Below are 21,822 nucleotides of genomic sequence, written 5' to 3' on the forward strand. Positions count from 1 at the left end.
AACACAATATAGGTTTGTTTCTGACTCACACATCAGGCACTGCAGGGGCTGGTGGAGGGCTCTGCTCCACAGATTCTCTCAGAGACCCAGGCTGGTGAAGGTCCCATCATCTAGCGAAGCTGCCATTGCAACAGGAGCCTTCAGGGCTCACCAAAGGAGAGACTGTTAAAAGCAAGCCTGTTCTTACTTGTCCTACACTTCTGCTCACTGCCAGTTGGCCAATAGTCACTGATGGTAAGAGGCAGAAATGTCCTCCTTGTGCCTATAAAAAGGAGAACCGGGCTTCCCTGGCGGTGCAGTGGTTGAGAGTCCGCCTGCCGATGCAGGGGACACAGGTTCGTGCCCCGGTCTGGGAAGATCCCACATGCCGCGGAGCGGCTGGGCCCGTGAGCCATGGCCGTTGAGCCTGTGCGTCCGGAGCCTGTGCTCCGCAACGGGAGAGGCCACAACAGTGAGAGGCCCGCGTACCGCAATAAAAAAAAGGAGAACCACATCTAGGACCATGAAGGGATACCCACAACAACTGCCGTATACAGATGTGTGCAGTATGCTCTACGTGAACAATCTCATTTACTTCTCGGGTGGGGATTATCATTATTACACCCATTTTCCAGAAGGCAAACTAAGGCACATAGAGGTAGACTGATTTTCTGATGTCACATGGCTAGGATGTGCCAGAGATGAATTTGCACACTGTTCTGTCTTACTCCACTCTGTTCAAGCCTGCATTCTCCATCACTAAATCCCAGGCAGATGGGAAGCATCGGGTTCCTGACCGTTTGTGATAGTCCCTGAGCCTGCAACAGTGAATGCTGGAGACACAGCCACTCCCTCAGGTTGGGTTCAAGGTGAGACCTCACTCCACAGCCCAGAGGTAGAGAATTCAGGGCAGGTGAAGTATCGGAGAAACCCCACCACTTTTGGGCAGGGCTGACCGAGGGTGGAAAGTCGGACTCAAAAGTCCCAGCTTATTTTTGCCAGGCTCTCAGGTTGGAGGCCAAGGCCCCCTGGAGCAGAGCTGTGGATGCACTTCCTGCCCTGCCCAGGGAAGGGGGCCTGGTGGGAATTCTGGCTGGGAGTGCCTGGCAGCAAGCAGGAAGCTGACAGTTCGATATGGCAGGAAAGCATCAGACAGAGGTTGGAGGCTCCTGCGTCCCATAGGAGAGGTTTCCATGCGTCCCTTCCTGGCACATTACAATCTGGGCACTGTAGCCACCAGAAGGACTCCTGAGGCTTCCTGGGCCCTGTGCCCACCCTCTTCTGGAGTTTTCTTCTGGAGTTCCACAGCTGAGCCTGATGGAAAAGCAAGGGAAGGCCAGTTTCTGCATTTTGGACTGTTGCTATCAAAATAAAAGGAGCTGGGGGAAAGTGAATACTGTTGAAGCCCAGGCAGAGATGGAGAAAACTGTGCCTTTTATGGCTGAAGCTATTAAAAGTCCACTTAAGAACACGATGGCTGGCCGCGACTTGCCTTCCTGCCAGGATTCCTCCCGGCCTTCCCTTGGTTCTCGGACCTTCCTGACTTCACCTCGGTGCCTGTTAGAGCTTTCGGGGGCTCCTGACAAATTTATGCTTGCAGTTTGGCTAGCACCCATCTGCATGGATCTCAGAGTGCATCAGGGGTCATTTCCAAGGGCCAGTCATATTTCATGGTTTGCGTGGACTTCACCGTATTGGAAAGTGCTGGCTGTGGAGGCACTGCTACAAACAAACGTTGTGTGTTTTCAGTCTCTCTCACCTGCCAAGAAGTTTCCTTGTTGACACTGGTCCAGAAAACCATGGCAGATGAAGATTACGTTAGAATAAGTTGATTTAGAAGTGACACGAGGCTCCTCGGGGGAGGCTTGAATATTTCATACATGTGTATGACATAGGTTTCACCTGGGCCCTGCAGGAAGCGGGCAGGGGATGGGAATCTTATACCCAGATTCAGCGTAGCCTTGGAATGTGGCAGATGGAGGCCAGAGGATGGGCTGGCTTTACATGCTGCTGCATAACCTCTGCCTCAGCTCCCTTAGCTGTAAAATGGAAAAAAGGGTGTTTATGACTAGTCTCCTAGAAACTTTTTAGAAGTCCCCCCAAATCAGCCTGGATTGGGGTCCCCTTCCCAGATTCCCAGGAGCTCTGGGCAGTGTCTGGGGCCTGAGGGCAGAGGAGGGGGCGGTCCCAGTGGGACTGGGACACATAAACCAAAGTCTCTGAGACTCGAATTCTCCAAGCCTCAATCCCACCAGGATGAGGAGGTGCCCCTCTCCCACCCCACCTCCTTTGTACCCTCACCGGACTACCATCTAGCACTTTCTTCCCCTTCCAGCTGCTCTGGCTTTGCTCTGTGTGATGTTATTTCTGGAGCACAGAAGATGGCACATTTTCCCAGGGCCTGCACCCCCCAGACCTGCCCCAGCAAACTCTCAATGAAGTTACCCATCTAGAGAAACCAGAGTGATTTGCTTATTGAGCTTAAAAACCATAGGTTCCCAGGGGCTATTCCTTGGCCTTGATTTACATTGGTGACCAGACTAGAAGGTGATGGAAAGAGGAATTAGGGATTGTCACCAGTGCCTAGAATAACTGGGTATAGTCTCTTCTGAAAGGGGCAGGGGCTTCTACCCTGCATGCCAATAAATGTCTTTCTGGGGCCAGTGAGACCTTCCTGGGCCAAGACATGAAGAGCAGAGAGGGGTTCCTGCAGCCTGGGGAGCCAGCAAGACTCCTTGGAAAAAAGAGAATGTGGAGGCATGAGCTCTGGCCTCAGTTGGATCCATGTGTCTAATTCATAGGGAGGACACAGCCAGAGAAAAAGAACGTGGTTTCTTATTGCCTAGGAGAAAATTCATCTCCAGGAACAAGTCTCTTAGAGCGTGTGAGGGCTTTTTGGGAAGCTTTGCTCCTTCAGGGCAAAGAATTTTAATGTGGTATTTGAATGTCTGGCAAATGAAGTAATCCAAAGGGACGGACAGAGAATAACCCTTGGGACAACTTGTGCACGACGCTCTGGACCTTTCAGTAGTGACCCTGATCTTGCTGACGATTGTCCTGGGCAGGTTCTCATCACCCCTGCAGTCTTCTTCCCGCCCAGCCCTTCCTTCCCACCTCCCAGGAGGTGGATGGGATCTCGGCAGCTGCCCACCCCCTCACCGCTGGCGCACAGGTTAGGTGAGCCCCATGCTGAGAGCCGAAGGGGCTTGCAGGACAGCATATGTTCATTGTTAGAAAATGCACACACTGGCATGGGGAGTTAGGGCCCTGTGCAAGTACCAGCAGTTAGGAGCGTGTTGGAGATGAGCCAGGATTTCATTTTTCCAACATATTTTGAGGACTTATAATGTGCCAGGCAGTCCCAGGCACTGACGATGCAGCAGGGAACAAGATGGGCCTTTCACTTTGGGGATGGGGAAGGGTAGAGATAAAAACAAACAAGTGAATACACGAAGGTTATTTCCAGCATCCTAAGTGCTGTAAGGGAAGTAAAATAGGGTGATGAGATGGAGGATGAGTGGGAGAGGGCAGCTTTTATTCAGTGGGCAAAGGTACACTTTGAGGGAGTAAATGGAACAGAGGAGGGATGAGAGAAGGTGCAGAAAGGCCAGGAGGTTGTTGTCCCTGACCAGTGCCTTGGGCCAGGAAGGTGACAGTGGAGGTGGGGGAAGCGGACAGATGTGGGACATATTTTAGAAGCATCACTGACAAGATTTGTTGATAGACTGGATACAGTGGGTACAGGGGAGGGAGAAGTCAAAGGTGAACTCAGAAAAAGATTTCACTGAGTGCACGTATTTATTTACTCTATGCTGCTGCCACCAATGATTTACGACTTCTTACAAAAGAACACCAACAGTACAATCAAATATTTTATTTGAAGAATCAGAACCAAAGGGGAAAAAAAGCATGCAAAGCCCCACCCTAGGGACCAACAGAGTTATCATAGTTGAGTTTCTTAGCAGGTAGGGAAAAAGGGAAATAATATACAGTTAAGATAATATTCATGATTTTTAGAGTAAAAAACCGAAGCATACCATTATCTCAAAGGAAAGCAAAGATTCTCTTAGCACTAGAGTCTAAACAATTTTTTCCCAGGAGGCACTTTTTACAAAGATCTTTTCTTGCAGTGCAGGGTGGGATCTTAGACGTGCCCGTGGCACCTGCACCGAGAAATTGTACCTGACTTTCCTGAGAGTTGTTCCCTGAAGACCGAGGGCATCCCATTAAAATGCAGCTGAATGGGTACAGCATGACGGCAGCCTTCTGATGGTTCATGGAAGATGGAATGTTAAACTGTGCTTAGAAACCAGAGGGGAGAAACATAGCAAAACAAAGAAGGGCTAAAAATGTGTCGAGACTGGGGAATGGAAATTGCAGTCCTTGTGTGAGTCAAAAAGTAACGTGCGTTTTTCTTACATTTGCTTTTAATGTTCTACATGCAGAGTTTATTTTTTAGGATTATAAAATTAGTATCTCCACATTAGAGACAAAATTGAAAAATACTGAAAAGAAGAGATAAAATAAAAATGAAAATCTCCCCTCAGAGATCACCAGTATTCATGTTTAATTCACTTCTTGGTCTAATGCACGCGTGTGTGCGTGTTAAATTTATGTCACATTTCCTTTCTTCTTGGACACGCAGTTTTCATCTCTAATGTTTCTGAAATCAATGTGCTTCTTATGGTTAATGTTTCCTTTTCTGAAATATTTTTAAGTCAGTGGTGCATCTTAAAATCGCTACCATGGTAGAGGAAATACTGTAGTATAAAGCTAGAATACTAGGGTTCTTTGTGCATAAATCATCGATCTCCTGCAACTTTCATTGAACATTGCGTTATGAATATTGCCACATGCCTTGAAGTATGCTCTGAAGATATGAGGTTTACTGGCTACATAGTATTCCATCCTAAGGATGTCTCCATTTGGACTCAATCCTTTCTATACTGAAGAACAAGATTTCTCAACCACACACGTGAGAGAAGTGACTCACATAACTTGGGGTGAAACCACAGAGCAGATGAACTCTGAAACGTGTGTGTCCTGGTGGCATTGGATATAGCAGTGGCCCAAATGCCCCAGAGGTCTAAGTTCTTGTCACTGTCATTGCTCCAGCTGTGACCCAGCATGTGCTGTTTAATATCACTGGACATCAGTTTCCTCCTTTCTAAGACAAGAAGGCTTGCGGAACTTCTTTCCCTTTGAAGGATGCTGGTAGCTAAACCTGGCTTCCCAACCAGGCTACGGGAGGAGGTGCCTCTGTGGCGTGAGCTGTGTTATTGTGAGGAATTCAGTGCACCTATGTTGACACTCCCAAGTCCTGGGGGATGCTGTGTTCCCAGGCTGAACCCTTGACAGGTCTGTCGGATCCCATCTCCTCCTCTCTAAAACTCCGATAGCCGTGACACAGCTGCACCCTCGTCCCTGTGTGCGGTTTGGCATCTTAGGCCAGGGGGAATTTCATGTCAAAATATCCTCCCTGGAAAATCGGAGCTTGACAAGAGACAGAACAACGTGCCTGCTGGGAGTCCCGTGTTGTGCCTGGTTGCCAAGGGCAGGTTGCCAAGTCCAGTGGGATTTCCACCTCAGAATCGGAGGTGAGAAGGGATTTGGAGGTCAGAGATGTGATGGTCCTTAACTCGCTGCTTTGTATAAAATAAGCAGTCCTCGTCGTTGAATGATGAGCGGCTGAATATGTTGGGTGTGGCGGCCAAGAAAAGTACCTGTGGAAACACAAGGGTTCAAAGGCTCTTGGGGGAGGATGTGCTCTCCTTGGGTCTGTTTGTACCCTGTGATTCTACAAAGTGAGTGCAGGAGACAGGAGGGAGCGGGGAGCAGTTCATCCCAGCCCTTGCCCCTGGTACCGGCGTTCTTGGGAAAGTCAGCTCACCCTTAGGACTAGTTCATTCGTTCAGAAAACACAACAGTCAAAACAACAGTCCAAGGTCCCTGCCTTGTGGTGTGAGAGAAAAAGGGGGAAATAGGACGGCCCGAAGCTTCCTCATCTGGAAATAGGACCGGGGCTGGAGGTCTCCCGGGCCAATTCAAGATCGCTGGGTTCACTGGAAACGCACCGCACAGACCTCCCCTTCTCCACCACCTTCAGGATGGCATCTCCTGAGACAGGCCACCAGGCGAATAGTGATGAGTGGCCAGTGGAGGCTGCAAGGGTGGCTTTATTCCCTTGGATTTTATACACACACACACACACACACACACACACACACACACACACACACACACATATATATTTTAAATCAACATTTTAGTGGCTTCTAGTTTCATCTCCCAGAACTTCCTTCCAGGTCCTTCAAATGAGTATTGTAGGAGGCGGGTGACAGGGAGGGCAGTATTGGGCACTGTGAGAGGACCCGGCCTCACCTTCCACTTACTGGCAGCGTGACCTCTGACACATCCCCTCCTCCCTTAGGGCTCAGGCTTCTGAGACATCTACAGGCACTGGGGGCTAGGCTGGGTCTCAAGGGGCCCACACTCGAGGATTCCAGAACCATGGCCCAGTCATTGCTCAGGCGTCTGACCCCTTTTGTTTAGGAAATTCCCAGGAAGTCTCCGGCTGCTGCACCACTGGTCGGATCCCCTCACATGTCCTAGAGCATTCTAGAGAAGCTTTGCCCTTTCCCTGCGCCAAATAGGACGAATGCAATTTATTAGTAGTACTAGCGGTACCCTGACCAATTAGCGTCTTCCTGTGCAGGTTTGGTTTCCAAGGCACATTGCCGTCCACTGCCTCGTTGAGCTCTACAAGCACCCTTGGGGGTGGGGCGCACAGGGTGTATTATGTCTATTTTACAGGTGAGGAACTTCAGGATCAGAACGGTGAAGTGACACGTTGTATGGGTAGTAAATCATAAAACGAGGTCTCTCATCCCTGGGCCTGAACACCCATTCCAGACACGCTTCTGCTCATCTGGCCAGGGTGAACTACTTATAGTGATGCCAAAGGGAGCTGTGGGCCAGGCCCAGAGGGGAGGCCAGGAGGTGATAGCTGGAAAGAGAGGAAGTGCGGCTTCTGGGCAGGTGGGGACGCAGACAAGCTGGTGTAGCAGAGTCAGGCAGAGCTGGGGAGATCTCTCCCAGGGAAGCACTGTCCCCTCGTCCCCTTTGCAATTGTCCTCCTAGACTTCTGTAAGACATTTGACATTACCTTTCATGATTACTGGGTGGATAAGACAGAGGACTGTGTCCAAATCCCAGTTAAACAAAGCAGATTTGTAACGGGTTGAACAACTCCAACTGCTGGTAATGGATCAGAAACAACACGGAAGGAGGTGTCTAGTGGCCTGCCACCAGGCACCATCCTCAGCCATGTCCTGCCACACCACCTCCTGGGAATGTGGACTGCAATGCGGGAGTAGGAGGGCTGGCTGTCATTTGCAGATGACATTTGGCTGGGAGAAGCTGAGGCTCTTTTGTATGACAGGTGTGGATCCCAATGATTGAGTGATGGGCTGACTCAACCAAGAATAAATGCCGAGTTCTATTCAGGGAAACCTCCCAAACCTATACCTGCATAGGAAGGCAGCTATGAGTATATGAGTTTATAGCAACATTTTTGGAGGGAAAAAAGGAGGCATTCAAGTTTTAATTTGTAGTTCAAAACGAATGACTTGTGAAACTGTCAGAAAAAGTTATTAGTAGTATGGATTCTGCTAATAGAGGTAGATATTCCATCAGAGGGAAGTGATGACATTAGTTTATTTTGCGTATTCATAGAAGTGGGATTGCTGAGTTAAAGATTATGAATGTGTTTATAATTCTCTGCCTGTATTACCAGATCGATTTCCAGCTGGTGTGTCCCCGACCTGGTTACATGCCCACCAGCAATATGCAAAGACTGTCCTTCTCACTGCACTCACACCAGCATTAAGTATTATCCTTTAAAAACATAAGTAAAAATGTGTCACATTGCAATTTGCATTTGTTTATTACCAGTAAAGATAAATTTCATTTTTAGTTTAGTGGCCATTGGTGGTTATTTTATGAATTATTGGTTCGTGTCATTTCCCGATTTTCTTTTGGGGTTTTCACCTTTTTCTTAAATGATTCAAATGAGCTTTGTACATTACGGAAATTAACTCTTCTCTGTCACATTTGTTGTAAATATTTCAGAGGAAAATATTTTCTGCAGTTTCTCTTTTTCTCTCTGGATCCAGGTTCCTGAATGCCTCAGTCTCAACTTGCATGAAATGTCCCGTGAAATTCCTGGAGAGCCTTCCAGGCCATATGCTCACAGCTCTGGTGCTCACATGTCAGAAACGATGGAGTTCATTCTGCCTGCCTTTGCCACCATATGCGCACACCCCTAATCTGATGGGCAGATCGGCAGCTGGGAGGGGGGAGGATGTGCCCATGGCTGGCAGAGGGCTGCCTGGCAAATCTTGACATCTTGGAAGGGAGAAGGTGGGCAACGGAGATTCCTTTCTAAAACTGCATCCCTTTATTCTGAAAGAAAGGATTTGGGGTTTTGTGGAGATTAGGGCATTTAAACACACCTCTACATCAAGCTAAGATTCTGTTTGTTTCCCACACTGTGGAGCACGATGAAAGTGCCCCTTGCTAGAACTATGGTGACCTGCGGTAGAGAGCTCTGGTTCAAGTGCCAGTCTGTCACTGACCTCCCTTCCTGTGTCACTGTGGATAGGCCATCTCACCTGCCTTTCTTACATTTCTTTATTTGGCTACTGTCCCCGGATGCCAGTGTGGTGGGCTGTGTCCCTGTGCTTCCAATACTGCTCTTCCAGGGGAGGTTTGATGACGTTGTCAACCCCCCTACTGCTCAGATGCCGGAAGGGGCGGGCTCAGTGTATCCCTGCAGGACAGCCAGCTTTTTGGAGCAGATTTTCCTGGTCTGCTGGTCAGGGAAATGGTGATGTTGGTCATCTTGACAATTCGAAAGTCCATGGTGACCAGGCAGGAATGGCCTCGCCCTAGTCTCCCACACATCTCTACCCAGCTCTCTAGATCAGGGTCAGCAAGCAACAGCCAGTGAGCCAAATCTGGCCACCATGGGTTCTGTAAATGAAATTGCATTGGAACGCAGCCGTGCTTATTCACCTCCGTGCTGTGTGTGGCTGCTTTCGTGCTGTAACAGTAGAGTTGAGCAGCAGTAGCAGAGAATGTAATGGCCTGCAAAACCTAAAATCTGTCCTGTCCGGCCCTTTATAAAAAATTGTACCGACCCCTGCTCTAGGTTGATGCTCACAAAGTCTGGTGCAGGGAAAGGTGTCCACTGGTCCAGAGCAAAGCAGGAAAATCAAGGACCAGAAGGTGAACTTCCCAAAAAGCTCAATTTATTCAATATAGAGACTGCCCTTTATACCAAGATTATATCCTTCCTTTTTTTTTTTTTCTGTTAAAATGCCTTGACTTTTACAAAATAATGGTGATGGTAAACTGTAGGTATTTTTCCAAATGTTTTTACTTGACCAAATAAAAAGTTGGCCATTCTATGTGGGTTCCTAGAATGGTTTGAAAATTTTTTCCACCTGTGAAATGCTCAAATCAAGAACAACTAACTCTCCTACCTTGGTTGACCCTTTGGAAGGGTCATCAACCCACCTCTTTCCTTTACACTGCTCATAACCATATTTTCTTGCCAGCAGCATCCTCATTCATTCATTCATTTGTACATTCATTCATTTATTTTCTTACTAAGATGTTTATTAAAGACTTTGTGTTAGACCAGAGGATCTCAAACTTTTGGATCTCAGAATCCATTTTCATTCCTAAAAATTACCAGGGAACCCAAAGAGCTTTTGCTTATGTAGGTTATATCTATTGATGTGGAAAATGAATACTGAGAAGTGTTAATAATACTTATCTAAGAATACATTTAACAATAGCAAAAAAAAAAAAACTCGCATAACATAAATATTTTTTCTTAAAAGCAACTATTTTCCAAAACATAAAAAAAAAATTCATGAGAAGAATGGCATTGATGGGCTTCCCTGGTGGCACAGTGGTTAAGAATCCACCTGCCGATGCAGGGGATGTGGGAAGATCCCACACGCCACGGAGCAACAAAGCCCGTGCGCCACAACTACTGAGCCCGCGAGCCACAACTACTGAAGCCCACGCACCTAGAGTCTGTGCTCCGCAACAAAGAGAAGCCACCGCAATGAGAAGCCCGTGCACCGCAATGAAGAGTAGCCCCCGCTCACCGCAACTAGAGAAATCTCATGCACAGCAACGAAGACCAAACGCAGCCAAAAATAAATAAATAAATTTTTTTTAAAAAAAAGAATGGCATTGATGCCTTTGTAAATCTCTTTGATATTTGGCTTAATAGAAGACAGCTGGATTCTTATACTGGCTTACCTTGGAGATATTGTGGGAGATATTTGGTTCCAGACCACTGCAATAAAGCAAATTTTGCAATAGAGCGAGTAACACATAGTTTTTGGTTTCCCAGTGCATAGAAAAGTTAATATTTACATTATACTGTAGTCTATTAAGTGTGCAATAGCACGATGTCTAAAAAACCAATTTGCGTACCTTAATTTAAAAATACTTTATTGCCCCAAAATGCTAACCATCATTTGACAACGCAGGGTTGCCGCAAACCTTCAATTTATAAAAAATGCAGTATCTGCCAAGCGCAATAAGACAAAGTATCCTTGTATCTGCTTCTGCATTCAGTCTGTTGTGATATGTTGCTTTGGTTGAAGTATGGGGAGAAAATCGTGCCTCAGTCAGGGTTGTAGTTGGAAAAGAGAAGAGCCTTTTCAGATAATTGTGGGTAGTCTTCTTTGATCCTACACCAAAACTCAACAAGTGGAAGTTTCTTAAAGTTTAGTTGTGATGTGGAATCTGAAACCATATTAGTGAACTTTTGGTACCTGGCTACATTAAAATTCATTGATCTGTCTTGGGCTTTCAGTAGATCTTTTACCTACATGTGATTTTGGAGTATGATGTATTGGTAAGCTGTTAAGTATTTGGAAACGCTTGATCTCACAGTGGTGGAGATGCGTTGTCCAAATTCCTAAGTTTCATTCAACAGCTTGGATTTTAGATTTGGCGACCACATGGTCAGTTGTCTTCCTTAAGTGACAGGCTTGCTTCATTCATTTTTGAGGAGATGTCTGCCAGATACCCCCATCTGAATAACCTTTGTTTGTCTGTCAGTAGTGCTTTCAAGTAAGAATGATGTTCCATGAAGAAAAAGCGGCTATTTCTGCTTGACACACATACCATCACACAAGTGCTTTTCCTTGACGTGGGCACTGTACTTCAGTATGTAACAGATGTGCTTTTTAAAGACTTCCCATTTTGTCACACAAAATGTTAAAAATATGTATGTTCAAGGGTTGAGCTTTAGTTATATTAATAATTTGTACTGTTTCATCAAGGACATTCATAAGCACAATTTCTTTTTTAATCGTGAGTGCATCAGAATAACATGGCTACTGGTCCAGTTTGGTGCCGCTGCCTTGGTTCATGAAGGCACCAGAAATTTTACCCACCATTACTTTTGTAGCATCGGTGCAAACTGTAACACCATCATAGCAAACAGCAAATCATGGCTTAGTAACATTATGAAAAGCATTTGACTTTGTGGACATCCTGAAAGGGTCCTGGAGACCCCCAGTGGCCCACAGACTACATTTTGAGGACCACTGTATTAGATGCAGTGGGGGATTCATAGATAAGTCAGATCCAGTTCTTGACATCAAATTATTCATCATCTATTGGTGAAGCTTGAAATGCTGGCAAATGAAATCCAAGTCCGAACGGGACAAATACTAAAAGATGTTAATTTTTTTATTGTGGGAGAATGTGCATAACATAAAATTTACCGTTTTAACCATTTAAATTGTACAGTTTAGTGGCATAAGTATATTCCCAGTGTTGTGCAACCATCACCACCATCCATCCACAGAAATTTTTCATTTTCCTAAGCTGAAACTCTGTCTCCATTAAACAATAACTCCTTATTTCTTCCACCCCCAGGCCCTGGTAACCACCGTTCTACTTTCTGTCTCTCTGAATTTGATGATTCTAAGTACCTCATATAAGTAGAATCATATAATAAATGGCCTTTTGTAACTGACTTATTTCACTTAGCACTGTTTGCAAGGGTCACCCATGTTGTAGCGTGAGTCAGAATTTCCTTCCTTTTTAGGGCTGAATAATAGTCCAGTGTATGGCTATACTGCCTTTTGTTTGTTTATCCATTCATCCATCCACAGACACCTAGCTTGCTTCCACCTTTTGGCTGTTGTGAATTAAGATTTTTTTCCAGCTCTTTCCTAGACTTTATTTAAAAAAAAATCTTTCTTGAAGCATAGTTGATTTACAATGTGTCTTAGTTTCAGCTGTACAGCAAAGTGATTCAGTTATATATACATATATATATTCTTTTTTGATTCTTTTCTATTATAGAGTATTACAAGATATTGAGTATAGTTCCCTATGCTATACAGTAGGTCCTTATTGTTTATCTGTTTTATATATAGTAGTGTGTACCTGCTAACCCCAAACTCCTCATTTACTCCTCCCCTCCCCTTTCCCCTTTGGTAACCATAAATTTGCTTTCTATGTCTGGGAGTCTATTTCTGTTTTGCAAGTAAGTTCAATTGTATCATTTTATAAGATTCCACATATAAGAGATATCATATTATATGAATTAAGATGTTAATTTCTGCAAAGCCTGGCCTTGCTCTCTTGGCATTTCCTGATCATCTTTCTTTTCTTGGTAATAAGACACCGGGTGCCTCCAGGTAGGGCCTTCTTCTAGTACAGCCTACCCCACTCAGTCCACGTGGCCCACATTGGTCAAGAACACCAGCATGATCTTTCTAAAACATGCTGCTTAGGCCTCCCCCATCCCATTCCCACCCCCACCCACAGTGTCTTTTCCTCCTTCAGTTTGCATCCTCTCTACCCCAGACTAGATGTTCAGCAACAGCTGCTCTCATTCATTTCATCTCGACAAGTCTTTATTGATGACGCATTATTTGCTCATCAAACAGATCTGCCTTTTCAAACACTTACAGTCCTGGGCTTGGCTGCACGTTTGCCTGTTAAATATGTATTTGCACACGTTGGAGTTGTCAGCTCTGCTCAATAGAGACAAAAAGCTCTGTGCGTTGGATGTAGGTGTCTGGGGGAGGGTTTCTGAAGCACAGGGATTTCGTTAGACTAGCGGTGTGCCACCTTACCTACCCAAGCCTCTCTGAACCATATTTATAAATCATTTAGATATTTTATTACTAGATTTACCATTTCACCTGGCATTTGCTGCAGCAGCCAATACATCAAGTGCTAAATGAGAAATGGGTGAATTGGAGCTTCAGTGAGGAGAGACGTATGTTATGTGAAACACACAGGAAAAGAAATCCCATTGCCTTCTGTCCTCCTTGTATTTCTCACCAAGGTTCCAGGAAAGAAACTTACAACTGGCGCTCACCTTTTGTTTTTGAGACGGCCCTAACTCCATGTCACTTGTCACTTTCTGCTCTATGTGCTTGAACTTCTGGTTGGAAAAGCCACTCCTATTTTCACAATAGAAAACAAGCTTTTGAGACTCCATGATCATGGTGAAAAGGAAGTGTCTGCCTCATGTTTCACTGTTTATAAAGCCCTTCCAAGTACTTTATTTCACGTCATTTTCCAATAGACCTGACGTTCACGATGGACTCTATGTGAAGTGCTCAGTACGGTGCCTGGCATCCAGGATAGATTCTCTGAGTGGAGTGGATGGTAATCAAGGAGGTGTTATCCTCATCCTTGTTTACAGATGGGAGGCTCAGAGAGGTTAAGCCAATTAACTAAGGCCACACAGCCTATAAAGAGTTGCTTCCTATGATCTCAACTCATCTCTGGGGGGACCACTGTGGAGTTCTTTTCTCTGTAAACAATTGATACATAATCATGCCTTCCCCCAGACCTGCCCAGATACCAAAATAATCTGATGAACTGCTTTTCTGCTCCTGTTTTAAGAGGAACTTAATACCAATAAGGGGCCAAGGGAGGAAGAGGGAGAGGATTGGAAAGCAAAAATGAATCGAGCATTTTCTAGGTGTCATATAATACGCAGTTAATGCTTAGAACTAACTACTGGGGGATATTATCTCACTGTTTTGTAAACAAAGAAAATAGTCTCAGAAAGTTTAGAAAACTTGCTCAGTATCTCACAGCGGATGAGAGAAGGAGCTGGGATTCCAAGCCAGATGTGTTTAGAATTCATGTCTGTCTTAGCATGAAACTAACCATGGGCTCGGGCTGCTGCAAAGTAGGGTCAGGAAGGGGCTGGCTCCTTAAGGACCATCTGGTCTGATGGCCTCAGCCTGGACTTCATGGCTGTGGAGGACTCCGGGAACCTTCATACGTTTTATGAAATGATGTGTCTATGGGAGTGTGGCCAAGGGTCTATTCTTGGGGGTGGGTTCAGATTAACAAAGAGAAACCGCAATAAGCTTGTGACTCACCGATCTATTCCAGCTCCAGTTCGTAAGGGGGGAAATTGATACCAAGGCAGGAAAAAAGGGTTCCCAAGCTTCATGTGAGTGGTGGAGCTGGAAGCCTTCTCCAGTCTCCGGACTCCCAGTTTACCCTAAATCTTGTCCCCCCACATTAGCCTGAGCTGTTCCTCCAGTGCTGGTAAAGCACAGAGCTCAACGATCAGCATGTTAAGTGTTACCTGTTTGGATCTGGACCGGCCAGGCTGTCCTTGGCAGACCTGTGCTCTAGTGGTCTCAGAAAGCATGGAGGTGAGCAGACCTTGCCTGAGAAGGGAGGAACAAAATGTCAGGTGACGTTTTATCAAAGCTCAAAGAGGTTTCAATTTGAAGTGTGAGAAAGGGTCGGAGCTTGGTTTTGTTTGAAAGGGCAGCTTCTGAGCCTCCATATCTCCAAGGTTTATAATTTCACCTTGTTTTGCCTCCCACCCCGGCCATGCTAGTCATTATAGCAAAAAGAGCACTTGATGGAAGAAAGACAGGTCTGTCCCTGCAAGAACAATTTCTCTGTTGTCTGTAGAATGCCACCCAATATGATAAGTGAAATGTCGATACTTCAGACTCCACTGGTCAGGATATTTATTCACTTTCTTTAGTTATCATCAAATTCAGCCAGCTGGCCAAGGAGCAGGTTTTAACTTCTTTGACAAGTAAAGACCCACTGTGAGGTGGTAACGTATCTTCCAACGTCATCTTTTGTGCAGCTCTTTGGATTGCTTCAAGCTTGTGCTGGTGCTGGGCTGTGGACCTGGGAGGAGGACAGCTCAAGGGGCTCAGGGCCAGATAAATCCCAGACCCTCTGAGTTCTGATTCAATGCCTCATCAAACTGGTTCTCAACCACTAAATCAGTTTACAGCAGTGGTTTTACCTCCCAGGGACAATATTGCTGTATTTGGAGACATTTGTCACAACCAGGGGGCTGCAATTGGCATCTGGTGGCTAGAGGTCAGGGATGCTGATAAACATCCTACAGTGCCCAGGACAGTGCCCATGACAAAGAGCTATCCAGCCTAAAGTATCAGTAGTGCTGAGGCTGAGAAACCCAGGGTAGAGGCTTAGGCTGCATTAGGAGACCGATATGACCCACCATTCACTGGATCTCTGCCACATTGGCTCCCAACAAGATGCCTACAGCAAAGAAGTACCCAGTCCCAAATGTCCATCGTGTCGAGGTTGAGAAAACCTGATTAGAGTGCTGGGGTTCCAAGCAACAGAAACCGCCCCAGCCAACCTAAATATAAAAGGGAACTTACTGCAAGGGGAGCGGTTAGTAGACAGAATAGAGGGAAATGGTGATGTACCAGACCTTGCAAAGAGTAGGGATGAGGCCGCTCCAGTGTGGAGCCAGAAGGGACTTTAGGCCAGTCTCCTCCAAGTGCCACTGAAGGCTCACCAGTTCCTGCCCTTTCATCACTAGCAAGGGGATGTAGATGCCTGGGAGAGAGAGTCTGATTGGCTGCCCTGGGGCTGGGCCCACGCTGGCCAGAGGTCAGGTGCTTCCAGACCTGCATGTGAGGGGCAGGGGGCCAGCCTCAGAGAGGAAAACAGAGGCGCTCTGAGCAGAAGGGGGCTGTGCACTGGGTGAGCAGAGCCAACACGTGTCCTCCCACAATCATTACGTGCTGTTAACGGCAGATTCAGAAATGCCTTGCACTCTGTCTCACAGGACTCCACGTGGAAGAGCCAGGCTGGCAGACACTGTCACCGACCACTTGAGGAATAGAAGCAAAGACCTCGAAATCTGCAAAACGCAGCGAAATTGATCTCGAAAAGAATATCCCGGCATCTGGTAAGGTGGACTTCCGTTTCCTATTTTTCAACAACACCGTGCTTTTTGTTTCATGTATTGATCTGACCGACGTTTACTGGGTTCCTAGTGTGTCCAGGTGTTATGCCAGGGTCCCGAGTATATTCAGGTGTGGACCTCACCTGGGAAGAGCTTACAGTCTAACGATGGTGAGAGAGAGGAAGAAGCAGGCAGAAAGCGGGGGGGCGGGGGGGGGCAGAAATGGGACAGAGATAAAAGATATCAAAGCGGGTGTAAGGGGAAAGAGAAGTTGGTCATGGAATATCGGAATTCCACTCGGGCCATGGTGCTTCTTCTGTGGACCTGCTCCCCCATCAGCAAAGGAGGAGGACAGGTCAGGAACACACAGGAAGGAAGTGTTGCCACTTGCCAAAGGTGCGTTGGTGTCCCCAGAGCAGTGTTCTGGGGCGGATGCTGTGCCGCTGTTCACCATGTGTGTTTGTTAGCGCGGGAATGATGCTCCCCCAGGGACACTTGTCAGGCCCGCACGAGGCCACTGCGGTGTTGGCACGGAAGGCCCTGCATCTGTTCCTTTTACTTGTTCTGTTAAAGAAAAAGGCCCACTGAGGGTGTGCCAGGGGATCCAAACCGCTGGTCATAGGGCGATTACTTATTACGAGCCTTGAATACATTCCTGATTGTATAAGGTTTCATTGTGTTTTTACGCGGAGGGCAGACTTGGGGAGTCGGTTTGGCAGCCGAGACAGGGAGGAAAAAAGAGCTTTCAGGGATCATTCTGGATGTTAAAAGTTCACTTCGAGGCAGAGGTTCAGGGATATAGTGCAATTCTGGGGACTCCACCAGAAACCTCTCGAATCCGCATTAGCGCTTAACCCTCCGTGGGAAGTCATAAAGAAAGACATTTCCCCCTTTCTCCTAACAATAATGTGACTTCCCCTCTAAGAAGCTCAACTGCTGGGCTCTAGGGTACCTGACGGTAAAGGGGAATCAGCTTCCCAAATGCGGAGCTGTTCCTCCAGCATCAAGGCCAAGGCCGTCTGCAGCCCGTGGGCCCTGGGATGAGCTGGAGGAAGGGGGCCAAGGGCTGGCTGGGGGAGACGATGCCGCTCGGGGCGAAGTCTCACGTTCTCCAACTGTGACAAGCAGGGGTCTGACCAGACTAGCACTGAGAGCCTTGGTCCTCCCAGCTTGGAAACACTGTGATTCCTTGATCTCATGGGCCAACTGCCATGACCTTCCTAAAACATTGCTGAGGGTGACAGAATGGTTCATTCTTGGGTTGTGTTTGAATAACATCAGGGACTCAACTCAGAGAAGAGACTCTCGTTCCCGATGCACAAGCTCACGTGTGTGCCACAAACTTGAATTCCATCCAGGTCTGCCCCGGTCATGAAGCCTCTAATCACCACCACTAGCTCCTCCTCCGTTACCCTATTTATTGAGTGCAAACGGCGTGGCAGGCAATAGGTGAAGTACCTTAAAGACATGTTCTCAGTTAATCCCCACAAAAATCTTATTATCACCTGCACGTTATGGAGGAAAGTTCTAGGCCTCAGAGAGGTTTCGCAACTCATCTAGGGTCATACCCGTAATAAGCAAGTAATAGAGAGAAACCTCAGATTCAGGTTAGAGCAACGCAAATGCCATCTCTTAACATGCCCCTACGCGGGTACACCTTCGCTACCATTTCTCAGGACGCTTCGCACACTGGGTACTGCTGGTGGCCATGTCGTCCTTTGGGCCGGCTACTTGGCCCAGTGGAAAGAACATGGGGATCTCAGAATCTTCCTCTAGCTTGGGGGTTACTTTAGCTCTAGGATTATTTAGCTCTGGGATTACCTTCTTGTGGCCTTGGGAAAATTATGCTCTACTTCAGTTTTCTGTACTGAAAAATACTTACCTTGCAGGATTTCTGTGATGCTCGATGACCTATTACATGTGGAAGTTCTTGATAAACAAGAGTTAAGATATTGTTATTTTTACTATGTCCTATCTCCAGTGCCTCTAAGCAGGGTCACAAGTTCCTCGGGGTCAGGTTCTGTGCGTACACCTCATTATTCTCATAAAGTTTCTAGCCAGTGCTAAAAATATAACTGGCACTCAGAAGGAAGTGGTTGACCTAATACAAAAATCTTGTTCATGAATGTGCTTGCTCTATAATATTTCCAAATTGCCCTCCACAGGGCCTGAGCCATTCTGCATCCCAGCAGCGGGAGTGGATAAACACAACCATTTCTGCAACTTTCACCAATACAGTGTGTTAGCCAATATTTGGATTTTTGCCAATCTGAGAGCTAAAAATTAGTATCTCAACATAATTTAAATTTGCACTTATGAATTAGGCTAAGCATAGTCTTCTATGTTTAACAGCCATTTGTATATCTTTCTATGTAAATGGTTATAGATGGTATTGAGCTGGTGGTCTTTTTAATTCATTGATATGTAGGGTATATATTTGGGACATCAAGGCAATATAATTTGCAAAACTTTCTTCCCCAGTGTGTCATTTGTTTTAAATTTTGCTTATGATGCAATTCATTTTAAAAACAAAAGCAAAGAGGAGCCAGGTCATAAGGCCTGTAGACATTTAGAAGAGTCCACGTGAGCTGGAAATGTACTTCCCTCCCTGTGGATCCCCAGGAGTGTATGTTTGTGTGCCAAGGGAAATACAGAGATGCAGGATCAACAAGGTGGAAACTTAAAAAAAAAAAAAAAAAAAATATATATATATATATATATATATATATATATATATATATATATACACATGTATATACTAAGTAACCTACACCATTACTTTATAGTAAAACAAATGTGGATATGAAATGGCATAGACGTCACCATTTGTATGAATTTTTAAAGTAAAGCATTGGAAAGTCAAAGAAATGTCACATCTGCATTTGGCTGCTTTGGGGTCTGCCTCCAGATACCCCATGGGGGTCTCTTTAATGGGAAAGCTTGAGAAGCACTGCTCTCATAGGAGCTGGCAAACCCATTCTTGTCTCAGGCCTGCCACTGGTTAACTGTGTGACCCGGCTGCATTCCACTGGCTGCCATAAAGTTCAGATCCGCCAGAATATGAGCTCTCGTTGGGCAGGGTTACTATTTACTGATGAATTGTCAGTGCCTAGGACAAATACCTGGGGCGTAGCAGGGGCTCCTAAATGGGTATTGAATATAATAGAACAACATGCTCGAAATTCACTCTCCCCCAAAGATACAGCTGTCAGTTCTGTTCACATCTAAGTTACCGGCCTACTGCATGTGGGATTTTGGGATATAAAGATGCCCGAAGGAGCCCCCCTACCCTCCCCCCGTTGAGCAGGGCCAGAAACGTGTGCTCTGATGCGATGATCCTGAAGGATCGTTCTGGCTCCGTGCCCCTCCTCACGTGGTTCTTGCCTGGGTCTTGTGGAACATCAAGGTCAAGAATAAACACTTAGTCACGGGTCTCTAGAGGTCACCTTATCCACTCCTCTGCCACCTCAAAACACTACCCCCATTTTGGGGGGGGACCCTTGGGTGGTCCAGGCCCCATGAGACTGTCAGCACAGGTGGTCCTTCCATGTCATGGTGGTCCCAGGCCCATCTCACACGGCCTGTTCTAAAGAAACATGATCTGGGCTGTTTATGGGGTGTGGGCTCTGATATGTGGGTGGCAGGCTGCTGGGCCACCGGCAGGCAGTAAAGTCTTATACATAGGCCTGTTTTCCGGCTACAGCTGCCACATCAAAAGAGCAAACTCCCTACAAACTTTGCCTTAATTAAAAAAGTTATAGTAACCCTCAGGATGGAGGCAGGTCAGACACCCCTGGAGACAAAAGTTCTCTCTGTGGCCACAGACCAGGCCTTTCCTTCCACCCCAGGCACCATTAAAAGTGGGGCAATTCTGTAGGCTGTAGGCGTCACAGGCTGGGGTAAAATAGGAACGGAAATGCGGTCTCTCTTCATACTCATAATTCGCTTCGGAGGGATCTAGGGCCAAACATTTGAAAAAGGGCCCTGGCTTCTTGGACAGATTTCTGTTTTTCACACGTTCCCATGTTCTTTGGGGTCTTTCCCAGCTGTGCTTTCAAATGCCTCAAGCCCACGGGGGCACATGTTAGAGAACCATGGGGTGTAGCTCTATCCCCCATCTATAGCCAAGGTGGTAGTTAATAGCTTTGTTCTCTAATGGGCAAACTGAGTCCTGGCAATGGGAAGGGGGGTTGCCTGCAGGACCCAGGCCAGCACCAGAGCCTGAGGACAGCACCTTGTCTAAGATCCCAGCCAGATCAGCCCACAGTCATCAGTCACAGAGACGGCAGTGCTCCCTGGAGCGGCCATCTGCTCCACGACATTTCCTGGACCCCTTGTAAGTGGCAAGGTCATGTGACTTGCCAAGGAAAAGTCCACTGGAGGGAAAGGTGCCCCTTGCTGGCTGCAGCAGGGAAAGGCCCGTGCAGGACTCCCCAGGCTCTCTCCCATGGCCACGACTGGGAACAGTGGCCCACAGAGTGAAAACTCCCTGCGTGTGGGTCTTGCATAGGTTCCCCCACCTCTGCACCACACACACACATCATAGACTCACAGTGTGGGATAGAAATATATTTTTGCTGTGTTAAGCCCCAAAGATTTTTTTTCTGCAGCATAATACAGCCTAACCTAACCTAAACAGTACACTAAATCAGCCCAGTGAGCCCACGATATTTACTGATTCATTTATTCTTTAGCGCCCCAAAGACCACCATGGAGAAAAGTTACATGAAAACAGATTTCAGCTCAAACATAAGAAAATACTTTTTCCCCACATAGGTACTCAATTCTGACTATCAGAGGGCAAGTCCCCACTCCCCTGCTATGCCAAGTATCAGTTTATTTCCTCTCAGCACCAAATGGAGCTAGACTTTTTTCTAAAATAGTTGAATATTTTAAAAATTATTATTTTAAATTGTGATAAAATACACATAATTTAAAATTTACCAACTTAAGCATTTTTAAATGTTGTGTAACCATTACCACCATCCACCTCCAGAACTCTTTTTATCTTGCAAAACTGAAACTCTAAGATAATACTTTTTAACGGAGACATCTGAAGATGAGCTGGGCTGTTTCAGGACGTGGTGCGAAGTCTGCTTTTGCACAGATTTGTAGCTGAGGCTGGATGGTTTTTGGCAGGAGGATGGTGGAGCAGAAACCAATGGAGTGGAGTGGAGATTCACCTCCTGTATTCAGGGACCCCTCTCTCCACATTGCACTTTCGTGTAAATTACAAAGAAGCTCTCTCCGGGGGTGAATCATCCACAAGTTCTCTGGGTGGATGAAGTTTTTTAAAAGAACCCTGTATGAATGACCAGCAGGTTTAAAAAGTGAGGCAGGCTGTCAGCTCCACGTGCCCCTCGGCTGGGCATCTTTGGGCAGGGTAGAAACCATGCGACTGTATGTAGCATCCCCATGTGCTGAGCATTATCTCAGACCTTTCCACGTGCCATCTCTTTCTTTTACTTACTGCAGTAATCCAGTGGGCTGGTTATTATCCCTACTTGACAAAATGAGAAAACTAAGGCTCAGAAAATTTCAGTAAATTGCCTTAAAGTCACAGCTAGTAAACA

Source organism: Phocoena sinus, chromosome 16, assembly GCF_008692025.1.
Source record: "Phocoena sinus isolate mPhoSin1 chromosome 16, mPhoSin1.pri, whole genome shotgun sequence".
Classification (NCBI taxonomy): Eukaryota; Metazoa; Chordata; class Mammalia; order Artiodactyla; family Phocoenidae; genus Phocoena; species Phocoena sinus.